General features: G+C 33.3%; 1 long non-coding RNA gene across 1 annotated transcript; it reads left to right on the top strand.

Moving 5' to 3' along the window:
• Positions 1 to 282: 282 nt before the first annotated feature.
• Positions 283 to 14,710, top strand: LOC129227706 (uncharacterized). The gene is made up of 3 exons (XR_008580869.1): positions 283 to 405; positions 13,029 to 13,127; positions 14,641 to 14,710. It is a non-coding gene; the product is annotated as an uncharacterized LOC129227706 (long non-coding RNA).
• The last annotated feature ends 7,532 nt before the right edge of the window (positions 14,711 to 22,242 follow it).

Genomic DNA, 22,242 nt, shown 5'->3' with positions numbered 1-22,242 from the left:
TATTTAAACTCTGTATCTTGTTTTGACTATTTTTACAATTGAAAGACTGCATGGAGGATAAAAGTTAGCAAAAATTCGAAAATAGAGGTCTTGAAGGTTAAACGGGGACACGCTGCCGTTAAAAAATTCTATAATTCTTCTAAGCTAAAAAGAGCGAGTATCCTGCCAATAGGTACATTTGTCACCTTCTTATTACCCTTATAACGTGAGCCAATCACAACGGCTCACATTGCAGGAGCAGTAGTCACAGAGGCTGAAGACTCGCGCTCTCTTCGTTCATGTACAAATCTATGAAAGCAGTCAACACTGACGGCACGGAAACATTGAATAGCTTTTTATTTACCGCCGAAATAATTACACTTGAGCGAAGTTTCTTCAGACTACAAATAGAGTTAAGTCCTTGTGGTAAGTGTGCCCAATTTCAATTTCACACCTTTGCTTTTTGAAAGTTGCCTTATTCAAACGCTGCAAGATTACAATACATTTCTATTCCCAATATATGAGGCAGTCTGCGAACAAATAGACACCCTACGAAAACCTTAAAAATGTTTTTTAATTGTTTTTTTTTCAAAATTATCTTCAAAAGCAAGTGATGTCAACATAAGAGGGTGATGTATATGATGTAGGACAATTTCGGTAACTGACAATAGCGGTCAACTAATAAGGGTGTTTAATGTTACAAGTTTTGCAGTATAATTCAATTCGGCAGCAAGTCGTTTATAATAAAACTACAGTATAACCTCGATTTAACGATTGTTAAAGGACTGGAAAAGGTTATCGTTTAATCAAGGATATCGTTAAATCAAGCAGCATAGATGTTCTATGCAGTCAAATACAGACCAGTGAAATGTATCATCAGGGCCCGACTATCTAACAGTGAGACCCAAGGCCCATAACGCTTCGTAGACCCCCTTCTGAATTTTATTACCTTAAGTCAGTGTAAAATAAAACGTTAAAGTAATGTTTAACATTTATTTAAAAGAGGATTTTTCATGGTTTCGCAGAAATGCGTGATTTTTTTATGCTATGCATAAGTTTTTAAAAAATTTGGGGCTCGGGCCCAGTTATCCTGTGCATCATTAAATTGAGGAAATCAATAATAAAGCTTGTCACAGCATTGAAATGTACTGAGTTCTCCACTCTTTCTGCACTGTATTTAAAAACACAAGCATGTGGTTTGTTTTCCTTGTCAGCCTATTTCACATCCCAGGGCATTCATGGGCGGATTTATGGGGGGGGGGCAGAGGGGGGGGCAATGCCCCCCCCAGTTTTAGAACTTCATGTAGTAACAACAAATCTTCCAAAAATTAATTTTTTTTTCTTTTTCGAATATATCAGAAGGGAATGGGTGGATTTATAAGGGGGGGCATAGGGGGCAATGCCCCCCAGTTTTGGGAAGACTTTATATAGTAACAACATATCTTACAAAATCTTAAAAAAAAAAAATCATGACTTTTTCTTTTTTGAATAGTTTAATGAAAATGAAGAGAAAAGCAAATGTCCTTTTCTGATGGGAAAAAAGAAAAGGAAAAAAAAAAACAAACATTAAATACAAATAAAACAGCTGTCACTGGGGTGCTAAAAACGTGTCTAAATTCACTATTTTGGACTGAAAACCACTTGGGCAAGTATATGAATGAAATAATAGGCTAAATGAGCTTTACATTAAGCTGCGACACTTATAATAATTGACTATTATTTTGACAAATTAGAACCTAAAGCAAGAGGGGGAAACCTCCCCCCCCGCCCCCATTCGCGCTAACAGAACGATCTACTCGTTATGATTTGTGTCCACATTTCAAGTATATTTGTGCATAATATTTATGTGCTTAGTAGATTAATTGGCCCTTTTAGAAATTCTAAAAAGCATAGGTTTTTTTCCAACTCTCTCTCTTTTTTAAGACAGAGAGAATAAATTCTATCGCAAACTGAATAAATTTCAGTTATCTGAGTGTTCTGATTAAATGAATCTTTTTACTTGGAGGGAGAGTACAATTTTACTTACTTCATAAATACTGTTTAAAAAGTAAGGTTAGTCATAATCATCTAAGTCTAAGTGAGTCAGTCTTTGCCATTATTGAAATCTAAATAATTGAGTTATCAAAAGTTTTGGAAAATTTTGCTGAAATTTTATAAAAGTCTATAAAAACCTAACAGAGATTGGTAAAATCGTAAAAATCCTTTAACCGTAAAAACTGACCAATTTTCGTAAAAATTACAAAAAAAAATCAAGCAAAAATTTGCAGGTAAGAGTGAATTACAAACAGGGCCAAATTTGCCTATAAGATAAACAAGCTATTGCTTAGGGCCCCTGCTTTGAAGTGGGTCCCTAACTCCCCAAAAAAATTCATGATTCGGTCCTTAAAAAATAGAAATTGCTTGAAAAAACTAATTTCATTTTTAAGTGCTTGAAAACCTTGAATATTTCAAAACGTGTGATTACAAACCTTAAATTTTAAAATGTCTAACAAATGGTAGAGGGGGAGGAATGCCAAAATATGTCAAATTCAGCTCCTTGCCACATCCTGTATTAAAAATGTAAAAATCATGGTTCTCACGTTTGTAACATTATTTGAAATAAATTTTTGTGACTCATATGTTTCATATCTTGCTAGTTATTCAATCCCGAATGCAGTAGTTTGGAAATTCTTTTGTATGGATTGCTTTTATTTTACTTCTTCTGCATATTGTCTATCTGTTTAGCACGGAAAAAAATACACAATACACTACTTCTATTTCTTTTCTTTTTCTGCCCCACTTGCAACTGAAGAAAAGTTGCTGTCATGAGAAATCTATGGTTACTTTTCTCTTTTAAATTTAAAATAGCTATTTCTCAAAGTTAGAACAGGACTATAAAAATTTACAATCAAATACTAAAATATCAGAGACTGGAAAGTACAAATGAAGTGCGTTAAATATTATTATTTATTTTATTTATTCTAGAGTCCTTGAAAATAATTAGATAAGACTTTGAAAATCCTAAGCAAAATGGGCTCCAATTACTTCTACTGCATATTGTTAATCTTTTTAGCCAGGAAAAAAAAATGATACACTACCTCTATTCCTTTTCGTTTTCTGCACTCTACTTATAATTAAAAAAAGGTTGTTATAATGAGAAATCTATAGTTTATTTTTTCTTTCAAACTTAAAATGGCTGTTTCTTACAAAGTTTGAACTAAACTGTACAACTGTATAATCTAGTTATCAATTTCTATGTCTATCCAATTAACCTCTATAAGGCTTCAAAATGCAGAATTTTATATCCATTTCACAAAATTTCCTGCGGCGGAGAAACCCCCGGCCCCCTAAAATTAAAGACAGCATGAAAACACACATTAATCAAAAAGACACACAAAAAAGTAAAGCATGGACTTATGCATCACAGGAAAAAGACAAAAACATGGGAGTGGGGGGGGGGGCAATAAAAATGTTCCTAAAAAAAATATCCTGCCCCCCCCCCCAGGAACTCAGTCCTAGTCCTAAATCCGCCTATGAGGGCATTAAAACAAAAATTTCATCATGTCAACTGTTTTACTGCTAAATTTGTTCGTACCAGAACAATGCTGCTGGTACACTGTAAAAAAAATCCGGAAACGTTTCTGAGTATATCGTGCAGCTGCGGTTCATGAAATTTTCAAAAACATTTCTGAGTATTTCGGAATTCTCTTTCTGTAATGTCCAGAAACGTGTCTGAGTATTTCGGAATCCTCTTTCTGTAATTTCCAGAAATGTTTCTGAGTATTTTGGAATACTCTTTCTGTAATTTTCAGAAACGTTTCTGAGTATTTTCGAATACTCTTTCTGTAATTTTCAGAAACGTTTCTGAGTATTTCGGAATCCTCTCTCCGTAATTTCCAGAAATGTTTCTGAGTATTCTGTGCAGCTGTGGTTCATGAAAGTTTCGAAAACGTTTCCGAGTATTTCGGAATTCTCCAAACAATTTTCAAAAATGTTTCCGAGAATTTCGGAATGCTTTTTCCGTGATTTTTTCTAAAATATCATTTTTTACTGTACTATTGCATTTTATATCAGTTTCAATTCTTTCTAAGAGCAATGAAACAAACAATTTTAGAATCAATCGTGGATTTTTTTTTTTTTCTGAATTTCTAATGACAAATAGCATGGTTAACAGCATAACATATGCGCAGTTATAAATTTTTAAAAATTTAAGAATAATATAGTAGTTTCATTCTTAATCACAAAATCGTCAGCAGAGGGGAGGGGGATACTTTCTCAAAAGAGGGATTATTTGTTAAACAATCTTAAACTTCAGTTTTTCTCTCAATATTCTCAAGACAAAATTATCAACATATTGTATTTTTAATGCAGAACTTTAAAACATATCTCGTATCAAACTAGATAGCTTTTATTTTCGAATAAAATTTGACAGGATTTACCTACCCTTCGCGTTCCGAAATTCGTTCACCTCAAGTCAATTTCTCTGACGAACAAAGTGTACCGAAAAGTACCAACAGAGAAATTGGTGAATTTAAATATGACACCAAGCCCTCCTGCTGGAACCATTCGGGTTGATTCTTCTGTTCTTGCCCTTTTCCAGTTCATCACAAATATAAATATTTAATCAAAATAGGCTACTGATTTTATTTTTACAGTGTGCGCAAAATGCATTATATATTTTATTTATTAAAACATTGAACTCTATTACATGATTATTCCATTTCATATATATGAGAATCCCCCCCCCCCACCATAAGAGTGATGGTGCACCCATAAAATTCTATAAAGGCACCCCCTTAAAAAATGCAACCCCTTGAAAATGTCAATGATGGCACAGTCTGCGTGGTGAACGCCCCTCGTCTTCTCCCCATATGAACATTGTATATTAATAACATAGTATTTAAAAAATGATCACTTTTAAAACAATGACATGAAATAATATTAATTTTTATTTCGGCATAAATGCAGCTGTTCCATTTTTGCCACTGACTCATTCCTCCTGACTGTCCTACATTAAACTAGTATATCCACGAAGGAAATGTTATTTTCGGAACTAATGTCAAGGAATTTTTTATTGTCAACCACATTTAACAAAATGAATAAGCACGTGAATTAATTGCATAACTATGTTGCTTACTAATAGATAACTGGGTCATTTTCTAATGGTATAAATATTTTTTAAATGAATGAATAAATTACAATAAAAAAAGATAAATAATACTGGCACATTTTTTGTGAAGCATATTACAATACTAGAAAACATTTGCATTACCATATTTTTAATGAATTAAACAATTGATTTTTTTTTCTTTTTGAACCAAAATGTATGTACATCCAAGTATTTCGAAATAACTTTTCTGTGATTGCTTCTCAAATATAAATCTTATTTCTTTTGCGCAATTAATCAGTTTCAGTTGGTTACAACAAATAATACACCGCGCACATAGCTATGTAGGATAACTTTAAATTAATTCGGTAAACCAAAAAACAGTTACAATTGGAGCCTCATCAAATGCAAATCAACAAAAATATAAATGTATATAACAACATGTTTCAAAATATTCATTAATACTTACAAGTGAACATGAGCGGAAGAAAATCTAAGTACCTCCATTACAACTGAGTAAGTAATCCAAAGGGTTCGTTTCATTAAGTATAAACACGGGTGTTGAAACTATTCACGCTTGAGCTCACAATATATATCTAATTATAGTCGCACTGGAAAGAAAATGGTTGTTAACTAACTTAATAGCTGCGTACATCATCTAAAAAAGTCAAGGGCAGTCCAAAATGCAAAGGCGTAAAATTAATTTCGACACATTTTACTACTCTCCAGACATGAAATAACAAGCAATCCAATGCTAAAGAGTTGCTGACTGCAGCAACCATAGATAAGAAAAAAATAAGTTCTCGTTATTTCTGACTCATTGGCGTCCGTGTTGGAAGGATGAAATATGTTTCGAAGCGTTGCGTCATCACTTCCGCGTCTGGATTTCTTGAAATAACAAGAAGCTTTCTGAATAATGAGGAATTCGCTATTGGATGAAGGATTCCTACTATTTCGGAAACGTTTCCGATATATCCAGAAACGTTTCCGAAATTTGTTACAGTGTATGGAGGTAGAGGGGGGATTAAAGTTAAATTGTCACGCTTTGCTTCAATGATAGGGAGATTCATAAGATGAGGGAATGGACCCTACATAATTTTACTGTGTAAAATTTCTAACATTTTAAAATTCAAAAAATAAAAACTGAACCATTCAATTTTTTACGGGAGTGGTTTTAAGGGGTATTTTTCTTCTATTTCAGGGGTGTTCCAAAACATGTGTAACAAATGGGCAACGGATTTGCTGAGGGGGGCGAGGAGTACAAGGAAGAAAAAATTTCTAGGGCTCTGCCCTAAGAAAATATTTGTTTCTCCTGAGGAGGTATATTTTTGAAATAGATGAATACTACTTCAGATTATGGTGAAATATTTAGGTCCAACCTAAACCTGGTGGCTTGTACTTGTAGTTTACCGGGACTGATTTTGTTTGAATGTGGAGATAATGCCAAACTTCGCAAGGTGGCTCATATCCAGACCGTAATAGTACAGCAAGTTTTTCCACAGCTTATTGACATTCAAGACTGATTTGTGGCGCAAGGAGCAGGGGCCCTACAACGTAAGTAACGTTTCATTCTGGTGACGACGTTTTCTCCCTCACGAAAAGCGAGAGCAACCGAGAAAATAGTCGGTTCCTCCCATTTGCTCTTACCACCATTGTATCAAGTGAGTATTTTGTCTCTTTTTCCAATGTTCCGAGAACTACTCGTGACGCGGGAGAGGAATCTCTTCAGTCGGACTGGAGTTCTTTTTTTCTACGGCAAAAGAGGCTTGGAACTCCGTTTCCCACGGCATTTGCAGTTTCCCGTACTTATTGAGTTTTTTCGTCCACAGCAACGGGGATCCGCAACTTCTAATTCCACGGCGTTTCGGGATCCGAGGAGTTATCTCATGGCGAAACAAATTAGCAGATACATTTCTTGATATGTCATAACCAACTTTTTTTTTTTCTTTTGTGTTTACGCATTTTATTAATTTTATTTTTGGCTTATTTTTTTCTTTTAAAAATATTCTTTCGAAAGAATACTTTAAAATGCAAAGTGCCTTTTTGTTATGTTTCGTAAAATTAGAAATGCAGCACGGTTGCTTTAGTTTGAAACTAGTGACTGTTAATCTTCGTTTACACCAAAGAATTCTCTTTTGGCATGAACTTTCATGCGCCACATATTTAGGTGGAATCTGTTTAATAATTAAAAAAAAATAAATAAGAAATTGTTATATTTTTGAAAAAATAAACGATGGACTCGCTCTTGATTATCTTTGAAAAGCAAAACAAAGGGCTTTTAAGAACCATTTGACAGAATTGTTTTGGTTCATAATAACCCCAGTAGAAACTGTGAAAACATTATACCTATTAACACAAAAACAAATCTATTGTTCAATGGCATTAACTCTTACGGACCAAGATTGTGGACACCTTACCCAATTTTTTAAAAGCCATTAATAATCGAAATTTGTTTAAGAAAAGGCTAAAAAATTTTACACTCAATTCTACTACAGTCAATTTAGGATAAAGTAGCATATTTGTAATAGTATACCTGGGTTCCGTTATAAAATTAGACGTACTTTATTGCATTGCTTGTGTTGTGTTTATGTGTTCTTTGTATGATTATGCATTTATTTTCTTTTAATTCTATCTTATGTTATAAACTGGCTCTAAATTAAGTTCTTTTCTGAGTGGTGGGAGCTATTCAGGCTACTGTTATAGCCTTTACTCCCATCTACTCAATCAGGGATTTTCAAATAGACAGAGTGAAATACATTAAAAAAAAAACTTTTTTTATTTAAAGCAAATTTGAAGAATAATGGATAAATAATAAAGCTGGGGAATTCAAAAACGATCATTTTGTATTGACTACAATGCCCTTTCTCATTACTTCTAATGAAAAAACAGTGGTCCAGCAAATCAATTTTGCTAGAATAGTGTATAACTTATAACTTAACATGAAAAGTGCTGTGGGTTTTAAACTTTATTTCTTTTAATTAATTACATGGAAAGTGTTTCGCGTTAATTTTGTACTGAGGTTACAACAAAACAATGTGTAAACATACTGTGAAAAAAAAAAAAAAAACTAAATGCAATTTGATTCGAAAAATAAAGCTTGATATTTTATGAAATGTAAAATTAAAAGATATTTGGTTGGTGAAAAATTTCTAAGGAGCTAGAGGTTCTATTAACATGACCAAATATCATACCCTACTATCTATTAAGACCAAATTACATGTACAAAAATAAAGGGGGGGGGACTGTTAAAATATTTTCAGTTATTAGAAAACGTCTATCTATAGAGCAACGTTGCTTAACGTCGCAAAATTGAATCCAGAAACATCCATGTCAAAACTATCAAAACATGTAATTTAAAGGCAGAAACACCAATATGTAAACCAAGAAATGAGTCATTTCTCGCGATTGAAATTGTTAAAAAGTTTATCTATTTGCCCTCATTATCATTAATGTTCATTTGAAAACATTCATATTCGGGGAATGAGCCCAAGAAAAATATGTTCGTACCACTTTATAACGAAAAGCATGTTCATAATATTTTGAAACCGAAGATATTTCATTTAAATTACTAACCGATTTAAACAATGCGTCAGTGTTTAATGAAAACCATGTTCCTATAATAGGATTACTATTATAAAAAGTAAGTTGGCTGCATTATTTCCTAAACTCCTCCTCTTGCAAGATTACGAGCATTAGAAATCCCCACAATTGCAAAATTTCCATCACTACGCAAGTGTTAACAGCCACCACTTCTCTGACCACCGCCATCTTGACTAGGAAGCACTTCTCACCTCCCGAGAAAGCCATCTCACCACCTGCCACCCGGGTGAAAACGAGAATGGTCCTTCTCGGCAGCTAAAGTCGGCAGCAAGACGTTTAGGATAGCTTCATGGTAGGGAGAAATGGTGCGTCACGGAAAGTGACGTCACGCACGACGACAAACTCGTTTTCTGACCGGTTTCTCGTTAACGACTCCATTCTAGATACAATCATTGTAAGGCCCCAGAATAGAGATGAGTTCGGGCTCATTTTTGAGAGCCTGGGCCCGTCCGAGTCCGAAAATTTGTAACCGAGCCCACCGGAGCCAGAGTGACATTGTCTCGAACAGAAATCCGACCCCGCCCGAGCCCAAAGGAAACTTTCTTGTATCAAAAACTGAGCCTTCTACAGTCTGACATGATCTCTCTGTTAATGAAAAATGTTACGTCAAATGTTCTTCATTCACAGAAGTTTCTAAATTTTCTTAAAATGCTCCACTTCAGATGCATAACTGTATGATATATTGCAATAGTAATCGCAAAAAAAAAAAAAACTATAAATAAGCGTTAATTAATTAATTAATTTTTTTTGAAGGGGGAGGGGGGTAAATTTGCAATTGATTGAACTGATTTAAATGTTCCTTTCATTTTCTCAATGTGGGGAAATTGTTTATTTGCTTTGAATTTGTATGGAGATTGGCGATTGAATATCTGTGCTTGAGCCTGAGCCCGAAACCTATTTTTGGTTCTAGAGCCCGAGCCCGCTTCGGGCCCGGGCTCGGGCCTGGGCTGAGCCCGTCTCATCTCTAGAGCAGAAACCACACCCAGAGCACCGGTGAAAAACCTACGACCTCCTGCTTAGAAGACAAAGCTTCTACCACAGACCCATTGAGGCCCCACAGGGTTTTATGAGCACAAGCAGGACCCCCCCCCCTCAACTGAATCAATATTGACAATTGTAAACATAGGTGACTTGTACAGGGGGCAACTAACGATTCACTTTCAAAACTACAGGGGCTTTGCCCTTCCACTTTTTGAAGCAGAAAATTAATGATCCATGGAAAAATAATACAGTGAAGCACCGTTTATACGTATCTCATTTATACGTTTTTATCATTTAAGACGTTTTTTAAATTAGTCCCTGCAGAGTCACATGCACACTGACGTATACTTGTTATATGTTTTTTCATAAATATGCTTATTTTCATACACTCCCTTCAAAAACATATAATGTTTCACTGTATATTGATTGGTACTCACGGTATTCTCAGGGTGTACGCGCTCCTGGAAAGTCTATGGATTTCGGCTATGATCAAAAATGGTCATGGAAAGTAATGATTTTCAGCAAAAAAGGCTCAAAAATCATGAAACTGACAACTGGTCATGGATTTTGGGTTCATTACATATTACTTTAATTCTACAGGTTAGGGGCAAAATGTACGCATCTTGGCAGTTTCTTACTCTTGTATCAGGGCCGGATTAATACTCCGTCAGTCCGTGCCCCGGCACGGAGTAAAGATTTTTGAGGGGCGCAAAATTGCCAAATCAAAATATAAAAAATATTTGCAACTGAGCTGCTGAAAAAAAAAAAAACTAATTTCTCTGGAAAAAATACTGGCACCATCTACAAATGAAGAGGGCGCATCGCGATATCCCTTTATCTACTCTATAACCGTAGTCTGCACAAGTTCGAAGTAAAAGGTGTTAGTTCTTTTATACTAATTACAGAGATTTTAAAATCATTTTGTCATAAGTAGGATCAACACCAGCAGGGGCGCCTCGAACTTAAATTTTTAAGAGGTGAGAACTTTTCTGCCGAACGGAGCTCTAAACTTTGCAGAATGATAAATTATGGATATTCACACATGTGCTTACATCTTTAGTAAATAATTACATTTAGGCATTTTATTATTTAAACTAGTGGTACCCGCACGGCTTTGCCTGTAATAGAAAAATTAAAAGGTCTTTTGGTTCGCCTGTATATTTACAAATAATGTATGGTGAATTTTCTCGCCACTTGGCTTGCACCCATGTTACGGTTCCACGTTATAATTTAGTATCTCGCCAATTGGCTTGTGTCCATGTTACGGTTCCACGTTATGATAATTTCGAAATTTACTTGTCTATCTTATGATATTTTTGTTCTTAAAATTGGAATAGAAAAAGACCACATCGAATTTTCGAAAAATCGCTTTGAGGTGCACACCTCCATGCTACAAACTAACTTTGTGCCAAATTTCATAAAAATCGGCCGAATGGTCTAGGCGCTTTGCGCGTCACAGAGATCCAGACATCCTCCGGATATCCAGACAGAGAGACTTTCAGCTTTATTATTAGTAAAGATTATGTCTCCAAATTTTCAGAATCATCAGGCAAAATGTCCCGAATTATGAAATTTTTGGAAGATTACAGTGACTTCCCATCGGAAAACAAAATGTCGCGGTTTTTTTTTGCAAACAGAAGCGAAAGTTGAAAAATCCGACGTAAAAAGATTTTTTACAAGGTTTAAAAATTTTTATTATGACGGGGTTGCGAAAATTAAAGCCTCGCGAAAAAAATGCTCTTACAGTATTCAGTGCAATTTGGAAACTCATGGCACGCTTTAAACTAAAAAATGTATAAATTTATAAATAAACAAGATAGCGTCTGGGGTGCTGATGTTTTTCTGTTTCTGTTTTTCTTACTTTCATTTTTTTTCTTACCATGAAAATCTCAAAGCTGAATGCTGAAAAATGTATATGCCGTTAAAATATGGTTCAAACAGATAAATCAAAGTAGAGAGAGATAGAGAGAAGTGAGATTTAAACGATTGATATGAAAAGTCGCACTAGAAGTTGTTAAATGGTTGAAGGGAAAAAACGAAGGTTAAAACAAGAACTCTGCAGGAGATTAATGAGACACGATATTTACCCCCTCCTCCAAGTTACATCAGTATGGGGAGGGGGGGGGGGTTAAAAAATACATTGAACTGAAAAAACAACGCTACATATTATAATATCAACGAATAATATGCACATACATTGCAATAAAATAATTATTTATAAGAAAACAGCTGGGAAAAATTAAATGTTTCTAAATTTATGACATTTTCTATGCTACGGCTAATGTTAAATTGAGGGGGTCATTGAGCACGGTCTTAAAATTTGAATAAGAAGTTAAATCTTTTACAGCATAATACTATTAGTAAGTCTAAAAAAAAATAGGGGGTGTCCTGGACTCTAGCTGAAAAAAAAGTTTTTTTGAACCACCCTAATATAGATGTGTTGTCATACAGTGGTTTAATTACGTTTCAGAATCAAATTGAAAAGTCAGAAATACGTTTTACGGTGTCTGGAATTTCTGAAATTTTACTCTGGAAAACCTAAAAACCTCAAGTATTTATTCAAAAAAAAAAAAAAAATTTTAAATCATGACTGCTGCATGTTTGAAGCTTCTTTTATTTTGAAAAATCTTTTTGCAATTGAAACTTCTTTTCAGCATTTTCAGTGATTGAAAAATTACTGTGTATCATATATGATTTTTCGGCAAAAAAATAATAAATATGTTTGCGTGTAATTTATTACCTTATATAATATAAAAATTTTGTGTGATTTATTGTAATTAAAAAATATTTTCAAAAATTTTAGATTTATAAATGTGTGTCTATGGTAGCAAACTAAGTTAAAATTCTGTAACTATTTCTCTCATCTCATCTCATTAAATTTTGAGCCGGACTGGGGGATAACCCCCATTTACCTGACTTCGTGGTAGTGAGTAGGAGAAGAATTAGCTGACACTTACAATATTTGATGAAAAAAAAAGAACATCAACAGGACCGCACGAAAAAAAAAAAAAAAGAAAATAATAAAACATAATGTAAAAGAACTGGTATAAATCATGGTAGCCTCAATGGGGGATGTAACTATTTCATGTGTAACATTAGTAATTGTTGCATTAATTGTTTTTTGTTATTGTAGCCGAGTTTGTTACATTTCGCTATGATTTGAATTTTTAGAAAATGTCCAAAGCATAGATCATAGATCAGTTGGTTGCAATTCAACTTTCACAAAACACTAATTTAGATATTCTTGTAAAAAATTAAATGTTTTTTTCTAGAAAAATTTCCTCCCGTGAGTCATGGAAAGTTACGAGCTGAATTCATGGAAAGTCCCTGATTTCAAAACTCGAAATGTAGTAAATACCCTGTATTCTCATTTCTTTGCCAGGTTGCAGTCTTCAGTAGCTGCTGCTTTGCTGCTTATCGTTTTATGTCCTGAACTATTCAACTGTAATGATAAAAGATGTTCTTTGTGGCTCCAGAAGATGTATGCAATATTTTTTTGTTTTTATATTGTTGATTTTATTCATGTGTCAAGCATTTTTATTACACAGCTTTGTTGAAATTTCAAAAAGCTGCTGTACAGAAGATTTACTATAGTGTGGATCAGCAAAAAATAAAATTTATTGAAAGTTATATAATTGCTATATATCTTCAAAACAGTTTTCATGTTGACCTTAAGGTATGTTGAGCAACTTGTTGTACTTCTGCACTTACATGGTTATGGTAGATGTATATTGTAACATTTAATTTTCCACAATCCCATTGTAAGGTGTTCAGTTTCAATTGTTTTTAATTTTTACAAATATAACGATTAGCAACTGGCTCTGGGCCCAGCTGGGCTGGTCCTAGTCAGTTTATTAGTCCTCAGTGAAGATCAATGGCCCTTTTAAAGCTATTAACTTCCTTCCTCATTTCCGCCTCTTCTGGTAAGCCGACCCTACTAAAGTAATAATTTTTCCTAATTTCTGGTTGAGCCTGAGATTTGAATATCCTAAAACAATGACCCCTCAACCTGCTTTCTGTTTAAAAATTTAACCCATTAACATTTTTCATGTTGATAAAATTAAATACGGGCACACTCCATATGAGGTCTTACTAATCTTTTATATAACAGCATTACATCACACCCGAGGGTCCCCTGTTCCTATCACCATAATGACTTGCCCAGATTAAGGACCCAATGGCAGAAGAACCTTCTTAGATTTGTTTGAAATAGATCTATTGATATACCCAAGCATTCTGTTGCTTTGTTACTTGCAATGCTGCACTGTTGACTAAACTTGAAATCCTGATTTATTAAGACACCCAGATCAATAACATTTTCTTCCTGACTAATAACTGTACCCTGTAAATGATAACTTGTCAGTGGCACAGCACGGGAGAGGGGGAGGACACCCCCCAGAGGCATTGGTTTTAACATAAATGCAAATTATAATACAGTAGCTTATGCATTATAAAAGGGCTGTTTTGATTAAAAAAAAACCATCAGAAGGTATTTCTAATTGTGCTAGTGTTACTCCTACACTTATTTCATATTCTATTTTATTCAAAGGCTTAAGATAAATTTACTAAGAACCTTTATTTATTCATTTTCAAAAATTTGTTTCTAAATTTAAACATTAGATTTAAATTCCTGTGTTCATAGTGCTTAGTCAGTTCTCAACTTTTCTGTGTTTCACTAAAATTCAACAAAATTAATGGCATTTTCAAAATAACGTGTTGTGGTATGTAACTTTACAAGAGTTTTTGTGGTACATATTTCCAATTTCTATTTTATCTAAAAAAGAAAAAATAAATAATGAAAAACTTTATATAGCATTATCCATTATTGATGTTTCAACCAAATATTAACTCTAAAAATTTACTCCTTCTTAAGAATCTTTTTAGTGTCACTAAATAATCCTCATCCGAAATCTCACCTGAGTTTTAATCATCTCGTTGTTGTTGAGTCCCCTATATATTTTAAACACAATTTTTAAAAAAAATTTAATTTCCAGGCTTATGACTGACTGAATTCAACCTGATGCTATAATTCTATGTCCTATTGCTGATGAACTCTATTACTTGTTCTTCTTCCTGAATAAAATTTCCTAGAAGTAAGTTTACTTGTTTTCTTTTTTATGTTTTGGACTACAGGCCACGCACACACATGCAAAAAAGGGTGACATTTAATTGTAAACGTGTTTTTTTAGAATTTCTGCTGCAATTGCTCATGATATTCATATTGAACAGAATTTTTGTTTTGAGTAAGGCATTCTTTTACTAAGAGGCAGTTGCGCAGACTCCATTAGCCCTGAAGGGCTCAAGCACCCCCAAAACATTTCTTATCCCCTTCACTGCTAGTAAGCAGAAAAAAGAAGGAATACAATGGAAGAGCTATTTCTTAATAATTGGATAGCCTCCAGATTAGAGATCTACGAGGCAGAAAGCTGCTTACATTTTTTTCTGAGCTTTTATTTTCCATTGCAATGGCAGTAAAGCCAAAAATCCTGACCTTTCATGAAATATACTCTCACTTATTCATGCATTAAATATGTATTTTTTATTCATTTATGTGCTATATTTGTATTTTGTATATTTTTTCTGTACTCGTGAAAAGGTTCGAAGGTAATTTCATTCAATAGTTTTTCAAAACACCTGTTTTACAAGACAATCCCAGAATTCCCAAATTTGTTTATTCTCACATACTATATTACTTCTCTGTTCATTAATTTCTGAATTATTTGGCTGGTGTAATTCATTGCTGTTTCGCAATCAAGATATTTTTAAGCGAGACAGAACAGCAATACATTTAAAACCGCCCAAATGAAAAAAAAAAGTTAATTTCGGCTCCTTTCTAGCCTCTTTTTCTAAAGTTTTAATTGAGCCATTTTTTCTGTTGCTTTTTACATTATTTACGTCCATGGTGGAGGGGAAAGAAGCATAATAAAAATAAAAAATAATAGTGGATTAATCCTGCTTGTGCATTCTTCCACATAACCTAGAACAAATTTCAAATATTCAAACGTGCAATTACTCATTTGATCAAGTTCCTTAAGGACCTATTATGATTTGTTTTGTGCAGTATGGGACGGACAACAAATTTAATTTTACATTTATTCTGCATTTCTGTAAGTACTTTATACCAAGGTTCGTGATTTTTTTGATTTTTTACAAAAATCAAAAAAGTCAGATTTTTTGATTTAAATCAGATTTTTTATTTTTTAAAAATGTTCAAAATTTGTAGACATTAATTACTTTACATTTATTTAACATAATACATTTAATACAATAGATGAATCCATTCAACTTACTTATAAAGTTACTAGTGGTTGCCCGTAGTTGAAAATTAAAAGGTTCGGCTGTATATTTACAAGTAATGGATGACGAATTTCTTGCCAATTGGCTGTGTTCATTCGCTCTCCCATTCCAGGTCATGATAATTTTGCAATTTACTTGTCCATCTTATGCTAATTTTGCTCCAGAAAGTGTTCTTAAAATTGAAATAGAAAAAGAACAAAATTGAATTTTCGAAAAATCGCTACCAGGTGCACACCCCCATGCTACAAACTAACTTTGTGCCAAATTTCATGAAAATCGGCCGAACTGTCTATGCGCTATGCCCGTCACAGACATCCAGATAGAGAAACTTCGAGCTTTATTATTAGTAAAGAAGATAAGTTCTTTAACTATTCAATAATATTTTAAGATTTATAAATACGTTATAATGCTTAGATAAGATGTGATTTTGTTTTATGCTGTGCTTAAAAATAAGTTTTCCATTATCATGTATGTATTTAGTGTAAAAAAATATGTTGAAAAATTACATTTCTGAATTATATTAGTCATGGTGTATAAGAAAAACTCCAAATTTTTATTTTGTTCTAAACTAATTTTGGAGTAAAAGCAATAGAGTGGAAATCTGTTACTCACTCGGAAAGAGGGATCTACGTATTTTTGCCGGTTGAAGTTAATATAGTATAAATGCAGTGTAGTTAAATTTAGAGCAATACATTCGAAAAATGCAAAATTAATTTATAGAAGTAAATCGACTGATTTTAATTAATGATTTTGTTAAAAAATCAATTAATTCAAATCAATTGATTTAAATCAATGATTTAAAAAAAATCACTTGATTTGAATCATGATTTGAATCATGATTTAAATCAATGCACCCTGCTTTATACTGTTTGAAAGATATTCAAGGAAAGTATTTTACTTTACAAAAATACCTATTTAGCTTAGTAGGGGAGAAGGGGGCTAGTGTGGACAAATTTTGCATTTTTGGAAAAAAACATATACTAAATACTGTTTTTAATGCACCTGATATTTTTTTTTACAATAATTTGCACTTTTGCACTTATTTTAATTGATGTATTAAAACATTTGGCTGAGCAGTTCTTTAATAAAACTTTTTTTCTTAAAAAAAAAGGTTGCTTTTGTCCACACTAGCCCCATGTCATGGGGCTAGTGTGGACAAGCTTAGGGGCTAGTGTAGACAAGCTGGAATACTAATTAAGCAATGTAAACAGTGGATTTAAAAACATAAATAAATAAGCTTTAACCTTAATAGCACATTCCTTAGCCAATGTTAATCTTAACAAAGCATATTTTAATTAATAATAAAAGTTTAAGATATTAATTTGTAGCTATGAATTGTCTAAAAGTAAAGAAACTGTTTAAAAGACAAATTAAAATGTTTGAAAGCTATCCACTTTTATTTAGATGAAAAAAGGCTATTTTAATGCAGAAGAGAATTTTCTTTACTTTACACTGTAATTAAGATTTCAACATTAAATGTTATGTGAGATGCAGAGTAGCACATGCACTGTAAAAGCGATTCAGAAACATTCCTGAAAAAAAAAAAAAAATGGGCAGCTCATGTACCCAATTTCTGCCAATAACATTACTTGCAAAAACCAGGAACGTTTTCCGCAAAAAAAACAGCAACCTTCATGATAATATCCTTTATTATTTCTGAAGAATATGGAGATTGTTCATTGAGAGCTTAGTCAACCTGGACGGGCCGTAAATAGAGCTCAAGACGATACACTCAATAAATACACTCAGTTAATCTTTAAAATGGTAGCCAAAAATATTTTTCATTCCATTGAGGAGTCTACATTCTTGCAACTTCAAGCAATTCTGAAAACGTTTTTCCAAAGATACTTAATTTTACGGGGAAATACGTGAAAACCGTGAAATCCCACAACGTTCCATGGAAATGATCAGAAACATTTCGGAATTTTTTTAGTGTGCTGCTAGCAAGATCTGGCGATTGTAGTTTCCTTACAATTTCATTTTATGATGTTTTGGACATATATTTTCCATAGTGGAAAAAGAATAATTTCTGTTCTTCAAAGAACTATTTTGTTCACCTTTTTCCCAGAAGAAATACATAATGAATTCAGTTGAATTTTATACGGACTCTACACGTCAAACATTGTGCAAAATGCTATTTTTTTTTTCTTAAACTTGACCAACACAAAGTCATTAAGGCTTATGTCATTGATAATTTGAATTGTAAAAAATAATAATAAATGTGTGAAAATGACAAAATTCCTGGGTAAAAATTGATCTGTCACCTTTTAATCTTCAAACTTATTTAGTAAAAAAAAATCTTAAAAATGTGCAGAAACACACAGAATCCTTTTTAAATGTCATCATTTTATCATTTTCAATAAACCATTTTATAAAGTCATTGGTAAAGAATAAAATTCCCAGGGTAACTTTGTGACTGTCTATACGGACAGCTCATCTGACATATCCCTCAACAAAGGAGGTGCTGGCATTCTCTTCCTCCTTCCAAATGGAGATAAATATACACATAAAATCAACACAGTCATAATTGCTTCTAACTTCACCAGCGAACTTCTTGCGATTAAGGAGGCACTCACTTTTTACATGACCAATCAAGAGATCTCAGTCCCAACTGATGGATTGGCAATCTTCTCTGACTCAAAAGCGGCCTTAGAAGCAATCAAAAACGGAGCAACCAATATCACCTCTGCCATAAATGCCCTACTCGAAGACTTGCACGGCAATGGAAAATCCTGCATGCTGCAATGGATACCGGCACACGTGAATATTGAAGGGAATGAGTGTGCGGATTCCCTAGCAAAAGAAGGCAGAAACATTGGCAAACCTTGCACCACCATCACGCTAGCAGACTCAAATGCTGTCGCAAAACATAGACTTCTGCCACATACCTTCAAGAAGCCCCTCATCACCGACTTTGATTGCCCCAGAATCCTAACATCTACAATTGCAAGATTAAGAACAAACCACTATAAAGGGATGAAAATTCTTCCCGGCAAAACGAGAACTTATATTCCCTGCAAGAACTGCACCGATGCCCAACTGACTCCGGATCACATTCTTGAGTGCCCGGCCCTTATCCCACATGTTCTGCAGCTGGGTATGGTGCCACTGGCTTCAGAACTTTGAGAGGTTCTCTACAGCACAGATGCGTTGCAGCTAGCGGACGCGGTCTTGAAGACACACGGAGCCATTTAATTGTCCATGGACATGACAAAAAAAAAAAAAAAAAAAAATAAATAAATAAATAAATAAAAAACATCTGTAAAAGAAATCATCACTTTACAAGAATCAATCTTATTTTGTAAATAAAACCTAAAATATAAAAAAAAGGGGCATAAAATTCTTCGTAATTAAATGCATACTTGTCAAAATTAATCTAATCAGGCAAATAACATAAAATATATTATAGTTAACTCATTTTTTTCTCACTCAAAGCTGCAAGGGATTAGCGTGGGCATGAGTCCACAGAAGCCTCATTACCATGTGTCCACAGTAGCCCCACCACCGTGTGTCCACTCTAACCCCATGGGGCAATTTTTTCTTTTAAGCCTTTTAATTATTAATTAAAACTATTTGTGCAGCAGAACTGAATATCAAAACATATATTTAAAACATCAATTTATGATATATTATCTCCTTTTACTTGAAAAAAGCAATTAAAATAGTCTAATGTAATAATTAAAAGAAAATCCAATATTTACTTTTCCACTATGAAAACCTTCTTTTGTAATTTGCTACTGAACTATCAAGTAAGTTGTCATGAAACTACACATGAAAAGTGCATGTTGGTGTTGTCATTATGCATAAATTAACAGAGAAATTTTGAAAAAACAAATAACAGAATTATTCCTGATGTCCACACTAACCCCTTGTCCACACTAGCCCCCTTCTCCCCTACTTACCAGGAAACTATAAGATATAGGGTTATTATGAAAAATACTTGAATGATTAGCAAGCAAAAGAGCATTTAAAACATGTTTCTGGACTCATAAATTACGCACCCTCATGCCCTTGTTATCCAAATATGAAGTCTTAAAAACTGCCGATATAGAGAAAAGTCACCGAATTCGGCGAGTTTTGCTGGGTAATCAGGGTTGGCAATATTTTGGACACTACGGTAAAAACCCTGGTTTTTACCGTCCTGTCCGAAACCCTAGTGTCCAAAACTGTCCGAAAGTGTCCAAAACTATATTTTTTAGAGAAACTGTATTTTGTGAGAAAACATCAAAAAAAAAAAAAAAAAAAAAAAAAAAAAAAAAAAAAAACAGAATAAAATTTATCAAAGTAATGTTTTATATTGAACATTTATTCAATGAGAACATTCAACTTATGCAGCTGATTTTATTCTAGTTGAATTCTTGATAAAAATTTCAATTTGCATGCATAAGTTTATTTTTGATAATAGTAACAAAATTTTCCTATGTTTATGCATGTGTGCTAATAAAAGCAGTGTTGGCAAGGTTTTTACCATCCTGTTCAAAATCCTTGTGTCCGAAAATGTCTAAAAGTATTTTTTGAGAAACCATTTTGTGAAAAAATATCAAAAACAGAATAAAAAGTGTCAAAATTATTTCGTTGACTATTTAATATATTTATTCAATGTGAGCATTCAGGTATAAATATATATGCTTTTTTTTGCATAAACCAAATTTTTCGGCATTTATGCATGTGTGCAAAAGAAAGTGTTCAAAATATAGTGCAATAATTGACTTAAATGCAATAAATTACAATTTTTTGTAGTTACAGAATGTATTATATTAAAAATATGTACTAAAAAAAGAATAGCACAAGTTTTATAATATAAGTGTTTAATCATCAATTTCTTGTTCTTTAATCTAAGATTTAAAAAATAATTTTTGTTAAAACATCATGTAAAACTTATTTGCAAAATCCATTTAAAAAATTTAGCTTTTTTTTTCTTTGCACCTAAATATTGTACATTTAATAACATTCCTTTGCTTTATGAATGGAACTGAAATTAGTTGTGTTGGTAGTGTTGTGAATTTCCTTTCATAACTCTACCAACTGTTAAATAAATAAGTTTTTATGTAATAGTTATTGGCAATTTTTTTTAAATAAAATGTTTTTAAATGAACATTTTGAAGAAAAATATTATCAAATACTCATTAATTAAACCTCATTAATATCTTTATTTATGCATCATGAATATTGCAGTGAATACGAATTGATTAGATTACACCCCTTTAACTTTAACATAGTTTTGGACAGTTTAAGACGCTTTTGGACAGTTTTGGACGGTAAAAACCACCTGTCCTGTCCTAAACCAGTGTTGGACAGTCCAAAACCCAACCCTGTGGGTAATGGAAGAAATTTGACACACGGATACAGACGGTGAAATTATGTGATCAGTTTCTCGCAAAATCTATCAATTTGGCGCTTTTCTTAAAATTTCAGCAGACTTTAAGACCTTATATCTCAGCATAGGGGCTGCGAGGGCAAATAATTTTTTGCATTAAAAATATTGTCTTAAGATGCTTTTTAGATTTCTGCCTATTTTTTTTTTCATTATTACACTACACATGAAGTTCCCTGGTTGGTACGTGAAAATTTTCACTTCTCTAATAGTTTTAAAAGTATCAGTACAAATTTGGTTTTGCTTGTATTTTTATTCTGGTATTTTTACTTTCTTCTATATCTAATATATAGAAGAAAGTATTGGATTCGTGCAAATTTTCGAATTTCGAATTTTGACGGATTCGAACGTTTTGAAGTGTGCTGAGTCCATTTCGACTATTTTTGGAAAATGTCTGTCTGTCTGTGTGTGTGTATGTATGTGTGTGTGTATGTATGTGTGTATGTGTGTGTGTCACGTCTGTGTGTGACCAGTTTTTTGTGGCCGCTCTACAGCAAAAACTACCGCATGAAATCGAACGAAATTTGGTACACATATGTGCCCCTATGTGAACTTGTGCCCATTGGTTTTTGGCGCGAATTCCTCCAAGGGGGGTGGAGCAATGGGACGTTTTTTGAGTTACGCGTGCTTGCTATTCCTCAGGAAGTAATTGGCGGAATCAAACAAAATTTGGTCCTTATGTTGCCATTAACAGGAACAGGTGCTGATTCAATTTTGGTGTCAATAACTCAAACGGGGGTTGAGCTATAGAACGTTTTTTGTCGTCAATTGTGACTGCTATATCTCAAGAAATAATGAACGGAATGAAAGAAAAATTTATCGGCAAGTAGTCCTTAGTGGGTATAAGAGCTGATTTTATTTTGGTGTCAACAGCTAAAAAGGGGGGTAGCGCAATCGCCCGTTCTTTTTTTCCATTGTGAGTGCC

This window comes from Uloborus diversus, chromosome 8 (genome assembly GCF_026930045.1).
Source record: "Uloborus diversus isolate 005 chromosome 8, Udiv.v.3.1, whole genome shotgun sequence".
Lineage (NCBI taxonomy): Eukaryota > Metazoa > Arthropoda > Arachnida > Araneae > Uloboridae > Uloborus > Uloborus diversus.
The sequence above is the reverse complement of the archived record's forward strand: the minus strand, read 5'-3'. Positions and strand labels throughout refer to the sequence as shown.